Here is a 21323-nt window from a genome sequence, read left to right as displayed (position 1 = left end):
CAGTTGACCTCCCGAGGCTGAGTAGACCCCGTTCCAGCCCTCGTACCACTTTTCAAATTTCGTGGCAGAGCCGGGAGTCGAACCCGGACCTCCGGGGATGGCAGCTAATCACGCTAACCACTACACCACAGAGGCGGCGTACAACATTTCAGCGAAATACATTTAAAAGTGTCAAAGCTATCTACTGAATGTAGTTATTTATAGTTATTTTCTAACTGCTGTGTTCGAATCAGTGTCGCTAACCACTCACTTTAGGGACCCTACTTGCCGATACGACGTCTTACAGTTACTGTTCATCTTGCATGTTGGCACTATGTAGTCATGCTTTTTTTTCGTTACTTGCGAGATTACACGTGCTGCCACTGCCGTATTGTGAATACCACTAGTGTTACACTTGTGCGAGTATGTAAAGCATACTTTCTTTATCTGTAGGATTGTAAATCTGTTTGGTAATACCAGGTAAGTAGAATTGTGGCATGTTCGAGTAATGCATTCAATAACGTAGTTGGTGTGAAATGTCCAACGCAGCATGTCATTAACACGGTCTTATTTCGTCCAATTCGTAAGTATAGAATTCAATAAGGGGGAATAAGAAGCAAGAAAAATTTGCAAGAACACCTCCGAAAAGGAAAGCAACGTTACCTCCTCTATAATGATCAGGAAATTTCGTTATCAACCTTACATAACCTAACCTAATCTAACCGAACCTAACCTCATCTCGTCACGACTTTGGTATGGTTTGCAGACTTAACCTCTGTGTATTCTTGTTGACTTACAGCATATGTAAATGTAATTATTACAGCGTCGTTTTACTTCAGTCCGACAAGTAATAGGAAATTTCATGAAGTAAGTTGAATTATTTACACCAGGCAAACACCGAGGAATACGGTTATAGTTATGCGTATTTCAAATTAAAGGCAAAAGTATATAACATTAAATTGAGAGAGGGTGAGAGAGAGTGTTTATTTTCTTAATTACTCATTGAGCTTGAAAACCGACTTAATTATGAATATCCTGATTGATCATTTACTTGGTACTTACATTGATGTCAGTTTGTTGATGTTTATGTTTCGTGATTTCAATATGTAATTAGTTAAGTTGACAGCAGTGATGAGCATTTTAAAAAAGGAGAGACTAGGGCGGTGATTTTGCTTTTTAGTGATTAAAGTTACTATATCTTCGGTCCTGTTGCGTTACCTACGCCCTCTTTTCGTGTGCAAGTAGCAGGCATGAGAGTTTGTAAAGAACTCGACGGTGACTGAATCGTTAACTTAACGCAAACCTAATTCCACTTGCTACTTGACTTCGGTTTTACAAGCCATGCACCGTTGCTCTGTAACCTGAGAATGAACACGATGAAGTAGATTATAACTGAAGAGTCTTTATGTGAGGAGATTCAACTTTTGCGATAGAAATAAGTTTTGCTTCATTCTCAGTAATCACGTTGAAAGACAATTTCGCAGAACAGCTCAAGTTTGAATTAAATTTAATTCTTAGAGAAAGTTTAAAGTGCGATAAGCTCAACATTCGCGATCTTCTAGCCTAGTTCGATTATCTCGTAAAAACAATCTAATAAGCAAAGGAGCAGTGGGGTTCCTGGATCCGGAAGTGACTCAGCATTTTTTCTGCTGCGTCAGCACATGAGGTCATTGGCCCCGGCCAAGGTCATTGACCCCGTGCTGTCATGAACACGTGACCGTGACCTCCTAGTTGCCACCTTAGCTACGTGGTGACGGGCAATTTGAAATTCCAAATGCTTTTTAGACAGCCATGTGCATTTTGACAGCTGTCATCGGCCATCTTTAAACAAGAACGCATCGCTAACTCCAGTGCTGCCATCTTTACGGCACTAAACATTACGGCTACTACCTTTGCCAGATGGTGGCGGGCAATTTGAAATTCCACGTGCTCTTGTTTGTAAACAAAGCCACGTGCTTTTTGACAGCTGACAGAGGTCATCTTTAATCAACAGAGCACCATGCTGCTATCGTTACGGCACTACACCTTACGGCTACTACCTTAGGCACGTGGTGGTGGGCAATTTGAAATTCCACGTGCTCTTGTTTGAAAACAAAGCCACGTGCTTTCTGACAGCTGACAGCTAGCATCTTTAATCAACATAGCACCATGCTGCTATGTTTACGGCACTAAACCTCATCCTTAGGCATTTGGTGGAGGGCAATTTGAAATTCCACGTGCTTTCTTGATAGTTTCCAGCGGCATCTTTAATCAACAGAACATCGTGCTGCTATCTTTACAGCACTAAACCTTATCCCTAGGCATGTAGTGGCGGGCAATTTGAAAAATTCCACGTGCGTTTTGACAGCTGTCAGCCACTATCTTTAACTACATGCACATGGCTTACTGCTATCTTGACGGAAGTAAACTTTTATAGCGCGGGACTTATCCACGCCGAAAGCAAGCAAGCTGCCCTTGTCAACTTACTACGATCTTATAGCAAGCTGCCCTTCTCAATATACTTACCGAGCTGCCCTTCTCAACATACTATTACCTTAGTTTTTAAACCAAGATGCTGTTAGAGATGCCGACTATGGGTGATTGCACAAGATGGCGGCTATACATGAGCTCTTATGAGACGGCCAAGGGGCGCTGCACAAGATGGCCGCTGTTCTCATGAGACGGCCATAGGCGATTGCGCAAGATGGCTGCTGCTCTTACGAGGTGGCTTAAAGACGCTTGCGCAAGATACCGGCTGCTCTTATGGAGAAAGCTGGCTGAGGGGGCCTACTGTGCAAGATGGCGGCTATACACAGGCTCTTATGAAGAAGGCTAGCTTAGAGGCTACAGCACAAGATGGCGGCTATACATAGGCTGTTATGCCCTCCTTCTCTTCCTCTTCTGTCAAGGCATAGCTCTATCGAACAAGTTTAAACATGCATCGCAAAGGCAAGAGTGTGCACGTGTTTTAACCTGCAGCGATGACGTCATCATAGTTGTGCATGTTTAGACTTGTTTGTTCTCTCAACAATGAGTAGATGTAAGGAGGCAAAGGAATGCAATAAGTACAACATTTTGAATGCAAAAAAATATTTACAATGTACTACAATAGTGTTCGTTTTGCTGCTGACAAGGTTGCTATGCTTCTTAACAGCTTTCTGCGAAGAGGTAGCATGCTTCCGAAACTGTAATGCCTCCTGCAACATTCAAATTAAACAAAACATTTAGAAATATATTATACTAAGTATGTTACGCTTTACAAAGAAGATAATGCAGTTCTTACCTTGTTGTTATTCATGTGATTTTTTCCTTTTCTGAATCATCGTCATCAGATACTGGAAAAAGTTCATCCATACACTGTGTACAATGTTCAATCCTCGGATTTGGTCCATTTGGTCAATCATCATCACCCTTTTCCCCTCGATCTTACTGTGTAGAGGAAGGATGTCCAAAAAATCATGTACGTAAGGGGCAGCGTACCTAGATAAAAATCACGTGGACTTTTTCAAATTGCCCGCCACTACATGCCTAAGGATAAGGTTTAGTGCTGTAAAGATAGCAGCACGGTGTTCTGTTGATTAAAGATGGCCGATGTCAGCTGTCAAAAAGCACGTGGCTTTGTTTACAAACAAGAGCACGTGAAATTTCAAATTGCCCACCACCATCCACCAAAGGTACTAGCCGTGATGTTAAGTGCCGTAAAGATGGTAGCACTGGAGTTAGCGATGCGTTCTTGTTTACAGATGGCCGATGACAGCTGTCAAGAAGCACATGGCTGTCAAAACAGCTTTAGGAATTTCAAATTGGCCGCCACCACGTAGCTAAGGTGGTAACTATGAGCTTTAATACCGTCAAGATGGCAGCACTGAGGTTAGCGATGCATTGTTGTTTAAAGATGGTGTATGACAGCTGTCAAAAAGCACGTGGCTGTCAAAAAACCACGTAGCTTTGTTTACAAAATCAAATTTCGCGCTAAGATTCATATTTCCCGCCCGTGAGGTTTAGTGCCGTAAGGATGGCAGCACTGAGGTTAGGAATGCAAGATGGCTACTTGACAGCTGTCAAAAAGCACGTGGCTGTCAAAAACGTGCGTACCTTTGTTTACAAACAAGAGCACGTGGTTATGACGTTACAGGGTCAATGACCTTGCTGACGTCACTGTCATGTGGTCATGACGTGGCGGGGTCAATGAACTTGGCCGGGGTCAATGACCTCGTGTGCTGACGCAGCAGAAAAATGCTGACTCACTTCCGGATCCAGGAACCCCACTGCTCCCCTACTTTAATAGTCCTTCGCTTCAACTATAACTGTTACTTAAGGATAACTTGAAAGCGAGCTTCTGCTACTTGTTGATGGATGGACAGGTTAGGGGGCTCAGGTCTCTATCCCGCTTATGGCTGCAGTTCTTCTATATTGTGAGAATGACGGGCAAGTGCGGGACCAGCACAGCGGCGGCAGTGCGGACAGCGAGCAAAAGTGCCGCCTTATTGTTGAGGTTCGCGATAAGGATGCTCCTACATGGTATTTCAACAGTGGACTCAGCGCCCTGAATGATCTGGAAGTAGAACCTAACTGTTATACTTCTTAGTTCAACTGGCGCACTCCAGTCTGTCTAGAATAGTGGTCGTCAAAGTAGTTGGTATGCAGAGTAATCTAGCGGATAGGAGGGATTGCCTAAGATAGGACATTCATATGACGATACAGTATAATTGTCCCGTTTGTTGATGATTATTGTTTAAAGGGGCCTGACATCTAGGTCATTGGCCCCTAAATTGTGCAGTTTCTAAAGGCATGTTAGAGTGTTCTATGTACAGTATTATATTTCGTGTTTATGCATGTCGTGGTGATTAATGAAAGTATCGGACAAGAGACAAGACCCACGAAGGCCTCAGAAACATAATACCGTCGCTGTCGCAAGATTAAAGAGTTGACCAAGGGAGATCGGACAGAAAAGATGAAAGCGAAGAGCCAAGTAAGTTGAAGCAATGCCAGGACTCAGGTAAGGATCCGTTATTCGCCAATCCATGCTCCCGAGTTGAGCCTATGGAATCCCTTTTAGTCACCACTTATGACAGATAGAAGATACCACGGATGGTATTCTACCACTCCCGTCTACACGGGGTCGTATTTAGACAATTTGAAAAGCCTATAAGTTCTATTAACCATGTTAACACTCAAACAATGGCTTCCTGAATACACAAATTTCATCTCATTTTTGAACAGTTATTGCTATCCTCAGATTCTCAGCATAGTAAGCCAGGAAAGAAGCTCTTCCACTCCTATTCAGAACCAGTGGCGGCTGGTGACTCTCGACTCTCGGGGTTCAATATTGGAAATCAAAACACAACTTATGGATCTCCTTGAGAAAGCTATAAAACTCATTATAAATATTGCCCCTATTATGTCAATAAATTATACGCTCACCTATGCAAACTGCCTGTACATGAAGTTTTTCTTCTCTATTTCACTGGAGCAAATTTGTCTATGGCAGACTCGTTGAACTCATTGAACTACGTAAGAAAGTCTTTATCCTCTTCAACGTTCAAAAACAACGTTGAGCTTCCGATGTTGTCATCGGCACTGTTGTGATGAGTTTCAGTCATTTTATTATTTCACTAAATGTGGTCACTAAGTTAGTTTGAAGCGAAAATTGATGAAGGTGTACAGCACCGTACACAGATAAAAAATCTACATTCGTATATAGAATGTCCAGTTCCGATTTATTTCACTCAATAAACGGATAGACTTCACACACTTTCTTCGAAGTAACAAATGGGAACTGCCTTTCGTACTTTTCAAAACTATCAGCATGAAACAAGTTCGCAGCAAGAAGATGATCGGGGAACTGAGAACGTTCCGTGGCCTGGAGAATAACTGTTTCAGAAATTTCCTTGGCTGTCTCTTTCTTCGAGATGCGTGTACACTTTACTGGCTGGATCATTGTATCTTATGCATTGGAAAGTGAGTTAATTTTACTTTTTCTAATTTTCTGGGTGACACAGTCAAAATTATAAATTTCCTTTTTAATTTCGACTGGGTCTGATGTTTCCTTTGCAGTTGGTTGGATAAAATATCAACATGTGGCATGTTGTTGTTTGAGTCATCAGTCCGACTGGAAGTAGACGCTGTCCATTCTGTGTATGATTCCTTTGATTTCAGATAGAGCAACACTAACGCTATCTGTAGGTGCTGACTGTGGAACTATGACTTTCCTATAGCGAGATTTCTCCGCCAAGTAGACAGACTTGCCAGCGTCTCGTCTTGCTCTCATTGGCTATATTTGGATCCCAGGTATAAAGGTGCTCTTATTGGTTATCATCTCAGACATGCTTTTAATGTAGTTAATTTGAATTTATTTTTATTATAAGACAGTCTAAAACTAAATAATCATATTCAAATACGAAATATAGCAAACTTACACCTAATAAATGAATGACAGCATGAAAACCCTTCAATTAAATGCATTTCTTTGTCCGCCATTATTAGTTAAGGTATTATAACCCCCACAACTACTGGCTTACATTCTGAATAATGAACTCCAGTGTGTGCATACGGAAACAACAAAATTTGCTTAACTAGATGCCGTATATTCCGTTAACGTCAGTTTCTAGTGAACGCGCTGTTAATGCCTTGAAACGAATTAAAACCTATTTAAGGAATTCAGTGACCAACCAGAGACTTCAAGACGAGGGTAATAGATACATTTTCTGAAATGAAGGACAGGCGGATTGAACTCTTTTACAAAAATATTGTTTAAGGTGACTTGTACGAAAATCTATTTATTTCTTATTTCTCTTATTAAATCTACATAGCAATATATGACAACTCCCACTGCCCATTTAGTCTATATTTAAAAATAAAACGAGTGCATGTAGGATTATAGGTTGTTATAGAATTTGTCTTAGTTTCAGTCATTAATATAATATTGAATGTATATCTGTATGCGTCGAAAACGAAATTCCATATATACACTAATGTCATTAAAATAGTTTAAATTTTTAAAAATCTCTGTCTCCTCCCTTACTTAGTTCACGCTTCGCCGCTGGGGGTAGCGTGCCTGCCTCTTACCTGGAGGCCCCGGGTTCGATTCCCGGCCAGGTCAGGGATTTTTACCTGGACCTGAGGGCTGGTTCGAGGTCCACTCAGCCTACATGATTAGAATTGAGGAGCTATATGACGGTGAGATAGCGGCCCCGGTCTAGAAAGCCAAGAATAAAGGCCGAGAGGATTCATCGTGCTGACCCCACGACGCCTCGTAATCTCCAGGCCTTCGGGCTGAGCAGCGGTCGCTTGGTAGGCCAAGGCCCTTCATGGGCTGTAGTGCCATGGGGTTTGGGGTTTGGTATTTACCACTATGTGCTGGGAACAATGCCACATCACAAGTTACTTGGGCGCGTATTTCAAATATATTCCTGGCCGGGGGAATCAATAAATACAACGATGTATAAGCACGGAGGATAGAGGTTCTTTGCTCCATTGCTCTATGGGAGAATACGCCACTGTTCAGAACTAATCTATACTTTCAGGGAAACATGCTTACTTAGAATTTCACAAGTGCTGACCAGAAACGCTGGCAATTAGACCCTGCCAGCACGAGTTCGGAGGTTAGATGCTGTGGTCAAAGCAATAACTCCAGCTCCCTTTCAGATCCGAACCTACCACTCGTGGTGCCACGTTGCACCCATTGTAGCCTAGTGACAATAAGGCACTTGCCATTGTTATCGCCACTACGTCGCTACGCTACGAGAATAGATTCTACCATCTCGGCTTGAAACTCATCAGTCAGTGAATAGTACACGGCGCGTTCTGAGTGATAGTCGTAAATGTATCGTCATAATTACGGGGCGGATTTCTATGACCTAAAATTGTATGAAATGTGTGTGACCTAACAAACACACAAATATGACCTATAAAATACAAAATATGACTCAATGAATAGCATCTACATTACATACAGAACACTTTTATTACGACTGCTACAGGCTGAAATTAAGGTAGAGTTAAAATTGTTTTAATTCTTCGAAATCCTTCACCTAAAAATCAACTATAATGCTGAATAGTTCATGAACTCATAAAGGTTACACTGCACACTCTTAGGCAAGGAAGACAAACACTACAGTTAGGTTCACTGTTCAGTATTTAATCAGATTTACGTTATACACAAAATGTGTGCTATATGAATGGAGTTTTCGAACCTGATCTAGTCTCCAATATCAGGATTGTTGCAATTTATGGCCACATGCATCTTAAGATTGTCGAATGAGAATACTCAGCTTTTGTCGCCGAGTATCGTCTTGTAGCGAGAAAAACTTATTTTGACATCACATGATGCTAGTTGCTTCACGTCGCACCGACACAGATAGGTTTTATGGCGACGATGGGACAGGGAAGGGCTAGGAGTGGGATGGAAGCGACCGTGGCCTTAATTAAGGTACAGCCCCAGCATTTGCCTGGTGTGAAAATGGGAAACCACGGAAACATCACATGATGTGATGGGAGCGTACTTGAATAGTGAAATCATTTTGAGAAAAATCCTGGAAATCTGCAGACAAATAACTGCAGAACTGCCTCTGTTTTCGTGAAAACAATAGTTCGGTTTCAAGGAATTGACCCAACCAGCAAACAGTAGCTCTTACGTGCTAGAAACATTCCATACACTACTTTCCAATGGTTCTTCAGTAGAAGTCTAGTCCATTTAATCCTGTAAAATAATTTCTACAGCTTACTCTTTTTTATAAAACAAAAATCAAAAGAAAATTACGAAATTATGTCCTTACAAATGAGATTTTTCAAAATATGTCAGAAAACTTAAAAAAAGTCTAAATGTGCATTTATATGCCCAATAAAACCTGTTTAATTTTTAGTATCATGCTTGTAAACGTGTTGAAAATACAAGACTACATGATATAATGTTAAGGAAAAAATATGACTTGTCATAGAAATCCACCCGCTAGTCATAATGGTGGCAGATACACAGTGCTAAAGAACGCGCCCGTTAAAGTGCTTCGTCCAGTCCCTGTTCTCCCAGCAATATTCCTGATATAGAACAGGATGTTCACCGTCCACATCTGCTTCAATTCTCGCCAGTGAGATTAATTATTCGACAAAAACAAAAGTGAGTAAATATCAAAACTGTTATATAAAAGTAGGTTTCACCTACCAGGAATGGCCATATTGAGTTCTTTGCCTCGATTTTTTAGCCAACGATAATTTGAAAGCTGTAAAACTTACGAGACACTCCCAGACACAACATGCAGAGCATTTGAGTAAACCTGTCAACATTTTTAAGCGTCACGAGCAACAATTAACACTCTCACTAGCAGACCAAATTATTTTGTGTACATGTCCCTGGAAACCAGGCATTTTCTACGATATTTAAATTTATTTTGTGTTGTAATTATGCTACAAACTTTAGCGCATAATAAAAAACGCAATGACTTCCAACAAATCTCGGATTTTACGGGGGATTTTTCAACCACGTAAATGTCATAAAAAGAAGTCCGACAAAGGATCACTGTTCATAAAACTGTATCATTTCACTTATTATCGTGGCACAACAGCCCCGAAGGTCCATGGCCTACCAAGCGGCCCGGAGGCCTGCAGATTACGAGATGTCGTGTGGTCAGCATGACCAATCCTCTCGGCCGTTATTCTTGGTTTTCTAGACCGGATCCGCTATCTCACCGTCAGATAGCTCCTCAATTGTCATCATGTAGGCTGAGTGGACCTTGAACCACCCATCAGATCCATGACATGGGTGACAATCGAACCTGAGGCCTCCGGGTAAGAGGCAGTCTGCCCCGGTAGCGCGGGGCCGGCACACTTATTGTCACTATAGAATGAATTTATATCATGTTTTACACAATTATTATCAGTTTTAAGTGCATTACTACACTGAATCATATTGTTTCTTCGTGTGATGAATTACTACTACTAAACGTTTTCATTCCTCCCCTGAAGGGTGACGCCGTCTCTCAGGCCGGGAGACTTGTTGCGGTGAAGGAGATGTGCGAAGAAGGTGAGGGGGTAGGCATTCGCCTTAGTGCAGGAGAATGGAAAACCACGGAAACCATTCTCAGGACAGCCGACGGGTGGGACCAGGCTTGAAGTCCGGCACTGTGCTCCAGACCCGTTTTCCGAATGCAGAGGCGTAGAGCCACGGTAGAGCCTCTGCGAGGTTGGCCGATCAGAGTACAGAGCATATGGGACAAGAACCCACTCTGCATCTACGACAGTGATAAATTTTGAAGCATGGCTCCATATACAGCGCAACACCGCACTGCTCACACTGGTGGTGCGTCTCCTTTCTTCCTTCTCGCGCTGTAAACGTTGGTTCTAGAAGAAAGTACTCAAACCGCTAACTATGCATAAGCCTGGAGTTGATTGTGGAGACAGAAATGCTGGAGGAAATTTAGGAAACAGAAATGTGAAATGGAGAAAATTGTACTGTTCTCTAAACGCTCATTAGATAGTTATACCGTGCTTATTGTAGAGTATTTTTCAAGTATATACCTTCGTATATACTAGCATATCATTTGTCATATTCCAAATCATCCACGTCGTCATCTACATTAGCGAAACACTCCTCAATATCATGCCTGGATATACTTTCCATTTCACTCACGAGCGCGCGGTGAAGTGGCATAATAACACTGTCATGAGAAAGGCTTAAATCTGAAAATATGTCAACTGTTTTCTTCTTTTTGCTAGTGGCTTTACCTCGCACCGACACAGATAGGTCTTATGGCGACGATGGGATAGGAAAGGCCTAGGAGTTGGAAGGGAGAGGCCGTGGCCTTAATTAAGGTTTGCCTTGTGTGAAAATGGGAAACGACGTAGAAACATCTTCAGGGCTGTCGACAGTGCGATTCGAACCCACTACCTCCCGGATGCAAGCTCACAGCCGCGTGCCCCTAATCGCACGACCAACTCACCCGGTAGTATGTCAACTGGAGTGTCATTTCTTGCTCAGTATCGTCACTAACAGTACTAGACATAATCTCCCGATGTTCAGGCCTATAGGAACACCGCATAGCAAAATACCATTCATTTAATGAACGACCCCGTAGAAACTACTGGCTTGGCGATTTTGGGAAGGAATGCAACCCGTAAAATCTATCGGGCTTGTAGGGAGTAAATGTCAAATTCCTAGAAAAGCAAGCTACAATTCCTAAGAAAGCACTGAAAGCATATTTAGGAGTTTAAACCTGCATCATTTGCTGTTACAAGCCACTTCGTCTTCTTCTTCTTCTTCTTCTCCTTATTCATCTTCTTCTTCTTTATCTCAGCCTTTTTCCACATTACGTAGCGTCAGCATTCCTTTGGTGAATTCTTCTCTTTCATAAATGTCTATCCAAAGCTTCTTCCCTCTTCCAAACTCTTTCTTGTAGATCCCCTTCTAGCTTGTCTTTCCATCTGATTTTTTGCCTTCCTCTCTTCTTTGACCCTTCAATTTCCAGGTTTCCAATTATTTTCCCATCGTAGTCCTCCGCTCTTCTCTGTACATGTCCATACCGCCTACTTTCTTGAACCTTTTTTTCCTTTGGGTCCCTCTTTCACTGATCCTCTGATGTAATCATTCTTTACTCTATCCTTTCTTGCAAGCCAACTCATCCGTCTTAACATTCTCATTTCTGCCACTTCTATCTTTCTCTCTTGGGCTCCTCGGCCAAGTTTCTGCACTATAAAGCATCGGTCTCCCCACAGGTTATAGAGCTCTCATTTCATCCTGCAACTGACCTTCTTATCACACAGTACTCCACTCAGTTTCTTCCAATTCATCCATCCATTTATCTTGTGTTGTATTTCAGCCTCCAGACCTCCATCACTTTGTAGGTATGAACCCAGATATTTAAACTTCCTGACCAACGGTAGTTCTTGCAGGTGCTCCTTTAGTACACATATATTCTGTTTTCACCCTGCTGATCCTCATTCCTCTTACTGCCAGAGCTTTCCTTTGCTCTTCAAGCTTCTCTTGTAGTATCCCTCGGGTCGGATCGCAGAGTACATCATCGTAGGCAAACATCATGCTCCATGGCGCCGCCTTCTTTACATCTTTAACCAGCACATCCGTTACCAGGTCAAAGAGATACGAGCTGAGAGCAGATTCTTGATATATTCCTACATTCACTGAAAATTCCTTCGTTGTACCTACACTGCTCCTAACTTGCGTCATTTCACCTTCACCTTGCTACTCTCATTTACTTTGCTGGCAGGACTTTACCTCTCATACTTCTCCACAGCTCTTGCCTGGGCATTGTCATACGCCTTCTCCAGATCAATGGAAGCCACATGTGGATCAGCCTCTACCTCTCTGTGCCTCTCCATCAGTTGCCTTAGTGCAAATATTGCGTCCGTTGTTCTCTTCCTGGCATAAATCCGAACTACTCTTCACAAACGTATTATTACTATTATTATTATTATTATTATTATTATTATTATTATTATTATTATTATTATTATTATTATTATTATTATTATTACGAATAAAACAGCGTCTATTTTATTGCTCTAATTTACTTCAGAATGACCCAATAAGTGCCCTCACACACATACACACACAGTTCTAATCAACCATGAATTGCCACACATACTAATTGCTGTCTATTTACAAGTCTCTCTTCCTTATGACAGCATGAGATCCGGTCCGTTGCTTCCACAGATTGAGTTGTTTATTTGACCCTGTAATGGGCCGTATGTCTCATGGCATTGAGCTGGGTTGGCTAAGGCTAGGACACAGGCAACCAATTAGCTACGTCATACGTATTCCAAGCTTCGTAGATCACAGGTAGGGCAAAGTGTGTTCTATTGGGACGATAACAACATGCGATGTCGGGTAGGTGTGTAGTTGTGCGAACTTCCGTCCTTCGAGGCAAGTTACACCACAACACAAAATTCACTGCTGCGCGTAGAGGCGCGCGGCTGTGAGCTTGCATCCGGGAGATAGTAGGTTCGAATCCCACTATCGGCAGCCCTGAAGATGGTTTTCCGTGGTTTCCCATTTTCACACCAGGCAAATGCTGGGGCTGTACCTTAATTAAGGCCACGGCCGCTTCCTTCCAACTCCTAGGCCTTTCCTATCCCATCATCGCCATAAGACCTATCTGTGTCGGTGCGACGTAAAGCCCCTAGCAAAAAAAAATTCACTGTCTTGAGATATGTTACTCATCTATGGAGAAACTAGATAGGCACAAAACCTGTACCAAAAACGCTATCTGCATAGAAGATAACCGACGGGCATGGCATTTCGGAGTGTGAAAAGACTGCGTTCTTGGGAAGGACACGGCTTGTTCGAGATCATCCAGTGACATCTGTTCACAATGAAGAGGTTGTGTTCGGCATAACCCCCACACCAGCACACGGACCATTGTAAAGGAGACGAACATCTGGCTGGGCGTCTGATATGCGGATATTGCAGGCCCAGCAGTTTTACCCGTACGATCTGCAGTTACACCAGGAGCCCCATGGTCATGATTTTGAAGCCTGGGTGATGTTCTCTCAATGGACCCTGCAGCATGTGGACACTCATCCTGCCTTTCAGCGACCATCCTATTTACAGACGAAGCGTGGTTCCACAACAATGGAACCGTTAATCGGCATAATATGCGTTACCGGAGTGTAGATAATTCCCATGGGTACGAGAAGCAGCTTTCCTGTTATAGTGAGGTGTGAACGTATGGTGTGACATCGTGCATTATCACCTCATTGATCCCCATTTCTGTGATGGACCTCTGACGGGAGAACGCTATCTTCGGTTTCTCCAAGATGAACTACCACTGTTCTTGGAATACGTGCCCCTCCTTGACCGCTTCAGGATGTGGTTTGAACACGACGTAGCTCCAACACACGCGGTGGTGGGCGTCCGGAACCATCTCCGTGCGACGTATTCTGATAGAAGGATAGGAAGGGGAGGACTACACGCGATCTTACGCCCATGGATTGTTTTCTGTGGGACCATGTAAAATAACTGGTGTATGCTCAGGAGCCGAGCAATCCTGGCCATCTTGGACAGCTCATCACCGGCGCATGCCGGTCCGTTACGCCGGAGATGTTACAACGTGCCAGACGGTCCTTACAATATCTCGCGCAGTTCTGTATCGACCACGGAGGTCGTCAGTTCGAGCAGGTGTTGCGTTAAAAGATGTAGGTAACTGCAACCCTGTCACATGTTTCCTAGCCTCTTCCAACCTCGCTTCATATCATATGCCACGATAACAATGGCCTTTTTCAGGGCTAAATAAACAAATCAGTCTGTAGAAGCCATCAAGTATGCAACCTTGCCGCATTCCAGGCAAACGGCTGTAAAAATAAAAGAAACTTGCGTAAGATTCGAACCTTCGAGCACCGTCCACTATCACAACTCCCACCGCGCCCCTCCAAGTGAGCTATTGCGAGGCTTAACATCCAGAGAACAGTTGCAGCCTATAAAATAAATTTTCCTGGTCTGCGTGTGCGCCTCCTGTTGTAAGGTACATATTCTTCGTATGTGTACTAGTTTTACGGGTTTATTTGGAGTACTCGCAATGAATTCACAGTGGCACTCACGATTCCTCCTGGTTTCTAGCCCGTAAACACACATCTCGCTGTATTACCACGGTTTAGGGAGAGGGACAGATTTATTTCAGAATTGTGGCAATAATAATAATAATAATGGCGTATGGCTTTTAGTGCCGGGAGTGTCCGAGGAGAAGTTCGGCTCGCCAAATGCAGACTTTTTATTTGACGCCCTAGGCGACCTGCGCGTCGTGATGAGGATGAAATGATGCTCCCGAGCCAACGAAGTTAACCAATGATGGTTAAAATTCTCGACCCTGCCGGGAATCGAACCCGGGACCCCTGTGACCAAAGGCCAGCACGCTAACAATTCAGCCATGGAGCCGGACATAAATGTAGTAAAAGGGACGGGATGCATAAAACTAAATCGCAAGGGGCTGGTGAACCACCCCCTATAAAGAAACTCGCAGACTCTCTTTGTATGTATATTAGTACAAATAAATAGCAGTCCAGTAAATGTAGTGCATAGTGTAGTAATTATAGTTTTAAAGAACAAGAATAACCCACTTTTCCTCTGATTATTGTTAATAGGGGATGTTTTTTCTAGTTTTACTTCCCCGTAAAACAGTAAACAACGCCGCCAACACCAGAAACAACATATCGGACAGTTCCGACGTCCATTTCGTAATTCCAAGATACAGGATAACGATAGAGAAGGGGCGTGGGGTAGTTTAAATCCAGAATAGTAACTTCACGAGGTGACCGCATTTTTAAATGTATCGTAGCGCTTTTAGTGTCGGGAGAATCTGAGGACATGTTCGGCTCGCCTAGTGCAGGTCTTTCTATTTGGCACCCATGGGCGACCTGCGCGTCTGGATGTCGGATGATGATGACGAAGTAGGGAGAGGATGAAAACCGGTGTCGGCAAGTAGCCTGCTCCTGACGAATAGCACCAAGGGGTCTGCTCAAAGCTTTACTTCTCCATCTGACGGACGAATCGCCATCAACATCATATGTCCTCACTCCGTAGATCATTGTGGAGAAGTTTGGAATTTAAACCAGGCTTTCGGCACGCGGTCTAGTGATTAGAAATTGTATACCACCACCTCTCCTACTGTGCCAGCCAACATTCTGATGGTGAGCACGTTTTCGACGAACGGGACTCGAACCGGCTAACTACGGTTTCAGATTATAGACGTAAACGCCTTAACGATCATGGTCACCAGTCGGGCTGAGGTGACCATTGAGTTGCTATGGTTCTCTACAGTGGCCTCAGTTCGACTTCTGGGCGAATCACCTCACGATTTTGCACCGCGTGAGAGGCAGTGACGGGTCTGTATTCTGCTCTGCGGAAGCAGAACGTATGCCCATCTATGGAGCCCCATGAACTCGATCCCAAGCACGGCACGTATCCAATTCCTCTTGAAAAGGCAGTATCGTAGTGTCAAAATAGAAATGAACTCGCCGCAGTTCTAGATCTCCATCTTGTGAGGTAACGTTGTCACAGGAATGCTCATAGATACATACCAGTATGACAGTTGCGTCTGAGGTCCTGTACAGGTGCGATGGCTGATACCCAGATTGACCACCTATTTCCTACGGGCAACAGAATGCCTCTGGGACTTGGGCGAGGACTGGATGCGACATTGGTTATTAAAGGTAAAAACAAGATCTGGTTTGTGCCCCACAGAGTGACCACAAACAGTGAATGAACAAAAGCCAGTGATGTTTATAAGAGAGATAATGTGTTCTCCTTTACTTGTGAACCTAGTATCACTACTGTGACAGGTGTACAGTCCGCAGCACGTAAGGCCGCCCTATTCTCTTTTTTAATGGCCCATCACTGCTGCCAACTTGAGTAGTTTCATAATGTAATCACCAGACGTAACATTAGCAAACTAACCTCAGTTTCTCTTGCCCGAATAAATCATAGAAATAAACTGATGATGATTATGCTTGTTGTTGAAAGAGGTCGTAACATCTAGGTCAACGTCCCAGAGATAAATTGTGACATTCATAATCAAGAAACACACACTTTCACCCTCACTCAACTTAATGTTACATATTTCCGCCTTTATTTTGATAGACGCGCTGTTATATCCGTATTCCTGAAAAGAGGCTAGATCTTGAACGAAGCATTTATTTAATAAATCTTTCGTCTCACTTCAATAAGCAGTAAAGGAAGAATTGGACGAAATACGACCGTATTAATAAAATGCTGTGTTCGTCATTTCGCAGCAACTACTGCATTATTTGAACATGCCACAATTCTTCCTACTTGATATACCCAAACTGATTTACAATCCAACAGGATTCACTTCTGCTCGCAAATTTAACTAGTTGTTTTCACAAGACAGGAGTGGCAGTACTTATATCTCGTAAGTTACTACGTAGTGCCAACATGCGAGGTGAGCAGTAACTGTAAGACGTCAAATCGGCAAGCAGGTTGGCCACTCTGAATCAAGTCCAATAGTTAGAAAATATACTGAGCGAGTTGGCCGTGCACAACTGCGAGCTTCCATTCAGGAGATCGTCGGTTCGAACCCCACTATCGGCACCCCTCAAGATGATTTTCCGTGGTTTCCCATTTTCACACCGGGAAAATTCTGTACCTTAATTAAGGCCACGGCCGCTTCCTTGCCACTCCTAGGCCTTTCCTATCCCACCGCTGCCAGAAGACCTATCTATGTCGGTGCGGCGTAGAGCTAATTGTGTAAAAAAAAATGTTAGAAAATAACTATAAATCACTTCCTTAGGCCTAGTATTAACAGGAGAGAAAGAGTTAGGTTGTCCCATTACCGACTACGCTTACATGCCGACGTAGACATGATAAATACGAGATGAAATAATAATGTTATTTGCTTTACGTTCCACTAACTACTTTTATTTTTTTCGGAGACGCTGAGGTGCCGAAATTTAGTCTCGCAGGAGTTTTTTACGTGCCAGGAAATCTACCGATACAAGGCTGACATATTTGAGCACTTTTAAATACCACCGGAATGAGCAGGATCGAACCTGCCAAGTTGGGATCAGAAGGCTAGCGCCTTAAAAGTCTAAGCCACTTAGCCCAGCATGAAAATATTTAGATTGTTGCCTCTCGGTGATAATTATTTGATATAACTTACTCAAGACTTTCCTGGAGCTAAGTTCTGATTTATTTCATCAAAGAGTGCTGTCAGTAGCCTGCAGTACTTGTAATGTCGTTACAGGCCATGAGTGGTTAGTTTTATGTCAGGCCGATTTCTGCTCCCTGTAATTAACCTGACACTCATATGTGTTGTAGACTGAGCAAACCTCAGGGCCATTTGCCCCTGATGAAGTGGAAATGTCGTTATTAATATTTCTACTTCCTACTAGGGAATGGGACCCGCGTCGTTCCTGATGAACGGTGCACGTGTTCACTACGTCAGATAGACTCCACCACAGTCCAACAAATCCATTCAACAAGCTGCTCTGATCATTTTAGTCCTCTGGTTTCTGTCGATGGTACACTCACTATTCAAATACTTTGCTATCCTGAGGTGCCCCCAACAGTCCAACAATTCAGATGAGCTGTGTTCTCGCGTTTCATGCAATTGAGCATCGCGTCTTAAAATTACTTTCCCTTATTTTGTTGCAGACGGACCTAGACTTCATAAGAGCAATTCAGGGCGATTCAGAATGAACGCGGCCACGATTAGCGGCATATTGATTGTATTTGTTAAGTGTCCGCAAATGATACACTTCGGATGTGGCGATGGGTGTATGTTACACATTTTGTCAACAAACCTCTACCAACCCAACATTCTAGTAAAACTCTTACCGTGATATTGTCATTAACCATTGCGAACCTGTAGTTTCTTGAGCTCCTTTTACTCGCTGTTATTCCCCTCGGTAGTAATTCACAGTAGTACTCAGGGGGCCATGTGTCTTTAATTCATCCAAAAAGCAGTGACAATTACCACAGTCATGGGCCTCTAATTTATCCAATTTAGTGATGGGCAGAATCGAATATTGTCCAGAATTGATTACTGTGCATCCGAGAACATTTAGGAATCGAAACTTGCGTTCGAAACTAATTCTCGGATCCTACACAACCAAGACCAACTCGTAGTCTACGTTATACTAGTATAACCAACCACAATACATCAGACCATAAAGCAGCTATCGATATTACCTAAAATGGCGCCGCGTTCGGTTTATTCAAATGTAAACAAGAGCATGTGCGAAGCATCAGTTTAGTTCATACTGTTGGTTTGGTTTAGTTTGATAAGAAAACGTTAGTATATTGATGTGTTTATTGAAAGTTGGTTTTAAAACTAATATGATATATTAGGACGTGTCGATTGTATTGTGAGCCTGGATATAGTTCAGAAATAAAACAAATGCACTCACCATTCATATCAAGGGTACTTAATGCATCGTGATGACTTCGTAGTTACAAATAATTCACTAGGGTGCATGAAAACATTCGAGGATAAATTTATCTCTAGAAGGGATGTCTATCGTGTACTTTATGAGCTACTTTTACCAGATAAGCCCAAAACTCTGTGTTGGTGCCCATCCCTAGTACATTTCCAAATTACTATAATGCCTTTCGAGGTTTTTAAAAGTGGGGTTATGAAAAGTGAAAAAGCTGTTTAATTAGCTGTGAATGAATAATGTATAATCTTTCTTAAATTAGAGAACAAGGTGTCAACTGATATACTGTCAGTCAAATAAAGTATTTACGTTGCCAACGATTTGAGTGGTAAAATGTTTCATACGAAAATACATACGTAACCAGACAACATGAGATCGATTCTGAGATTGAGAGACAAAGATAATCTGAAGTGAAACAGACGTAGTATAATTGAAATTCATCTTTCTGATAGATTACTTGAACGAGGTAGTCTATTATATTTAAAAGAGAAAGGCAATTCAAATAAATATATTTCCAAACAAAGTACTGATACGAAGAAGAATTACGGAGTTGAATTATTTACTAAGGGTGCCTACTACTTTATCTCAACCAATTCGATAACTTTCCCACTTATTTGAAATCATTTATGAAAAGACTAGGTCAATTGATACCTAATCCGCCACTTGGACGACAGGCCTAAATTCAGCGAGCGGGCGGGCGGGCGGGCGGATGGATGGATGGATGGATGGATGGATGGATGGATGGATGGATGGATGGATGGATGGATGGATGGATGGATGGATGGATTGCAATTTAGTGAGGGACATTACATTTTCCATTACATCCACTTGGTATTTACATATATGTCCTATCCGGCTGTCTAGAGTTATTATTCTCTACTCAATAATTATTAATGTCATCATTCTTAACTGTATTTGTTTCTTCCTTAATTTCTGTGTATGTATGTGAGTGTTAATTCCGAAACCTAGGCACTTTCCTTTGAGGAAACGTTCCAACATGTTCAAATGTGTAACGTTTTGACTCCAAAATGTATCGAACATCTAGGCAGTTTTAACGACTATGCAAACCTTCGTTTTGGAGTAATCGTTAGCTACAACTTTGGTCCTATGACTTTTTGTCGTATCTCGATCCCTTATTCTTTAGATGGAGCTGCATTTCTCGATTATAATCAAGTCTTCCCAACTCGATTGTGACTGGCATTAGGAGAAGGGGGCCTCTCTTTATAATTAAAACTTCCCACATCGATTGTGAGTGGCAGTAGGCAAGTGAGCCTGCCGTTGTAGTAGAAACTCCCGAACTCGAATGTGAATGGCAGTAGCCTGCCATTATCATCAAAACTCCGTAACCCACACCTAACATAAACAACGTATGGGGTCCTCCTAGTGGTGCTTCTCAGATAAAGAGATATTCAATGCAATGTAATCATACTGACTGCGTGTACAGTAATTTACGTAGAAACCCGTTTACAATGTAGAATAGCGTAGCAAAGCACGGGTGCATTTGCTAGAATGGATATATTTCAACATTTGAGCAGTTTGTCAGTTTCCTGGGGTAGAGTCACATCATTTCATATCATTGTTACTGTACTGCTTTCATGTTATGTGGTACCGGTATTATGCTTTGTAACAGCAAGTACGGAGAAGCCCCCAGAACCCATGAACTAATGGGTTAACCGCACGCAGTACTTGACAGGTGGTGAGCCTTTTGGAGGGACGTAGTACGGTACACAGCAGGTGTAAGTTGATCACGAGGGGAAAGTCGTGTGGGGAACAAACTGGCCTGTTGCTACGGCGTACACAGTTACAACTCTACACACGAGGTCTGCTCCAATCATATTAATAACAATAATATTAACAATAATAGTAATATTAATAAATAAAAAATGTTTGGCCTTCGCAGATGATCTGGTATAATAATGCCTCCAAAGAGGCCTGGTGCAGGTCCTTCGAGATGACCTGCGCATCGATGAGGATGGGGCCATACCTATGATGAATTCCAATGATGAAAACACCCGGCCCCCGAGCCATCGGATTGAACTAATGACGGTTATAATCCTCGACCCGTCGGGAATCGAACCCGGGACCTTCTGGACCAAGAGGCAGCACGCTAACCATTCAGCCATGGAGCCGGATAGATGACCTGGTAATTCTATTCAACAACAGGCAAGAAGCTATGGCATCTAAAACTCATATGAGAAAACCCGATACATGGAAGGATCTTAACAACAGGCAAGAAGCTATGGCATCTAAAACTCATATGAGAAAACCCGATACATGGAAGGATCTTAGAAGAACAACCTCTGGTAACTCAGTCTGGCAAAATCCCTTAAATACTTAGGGGATCCATCCAATCATCCAGATTAAATCGTGAAGCAAACAAAGAGAGAATTTCTAAATTACAAGAAGCCTATAGAATCACATGGAAAATGTACAACAAAAATAAATACCGCGGAACGCTAAATCAAAACACT

This window comes from Anabrus simplex, chromosome 1, assembly GCF_040414725.1.
Source record: "Anabrus simplex isolate iqAnaSimp1 chromosome 1, ASM4041472v1, whole genome shotgun sequence".
Taxonomy (NCBI): Eukaryota; Metazoa; Arthropoda; class Insecta; order Orthoptera; family Tettigoniidae; genus Anabrus; species Anabrus simplex.
Note: the sequence above shows the minus strand (reverse complement) of the source record.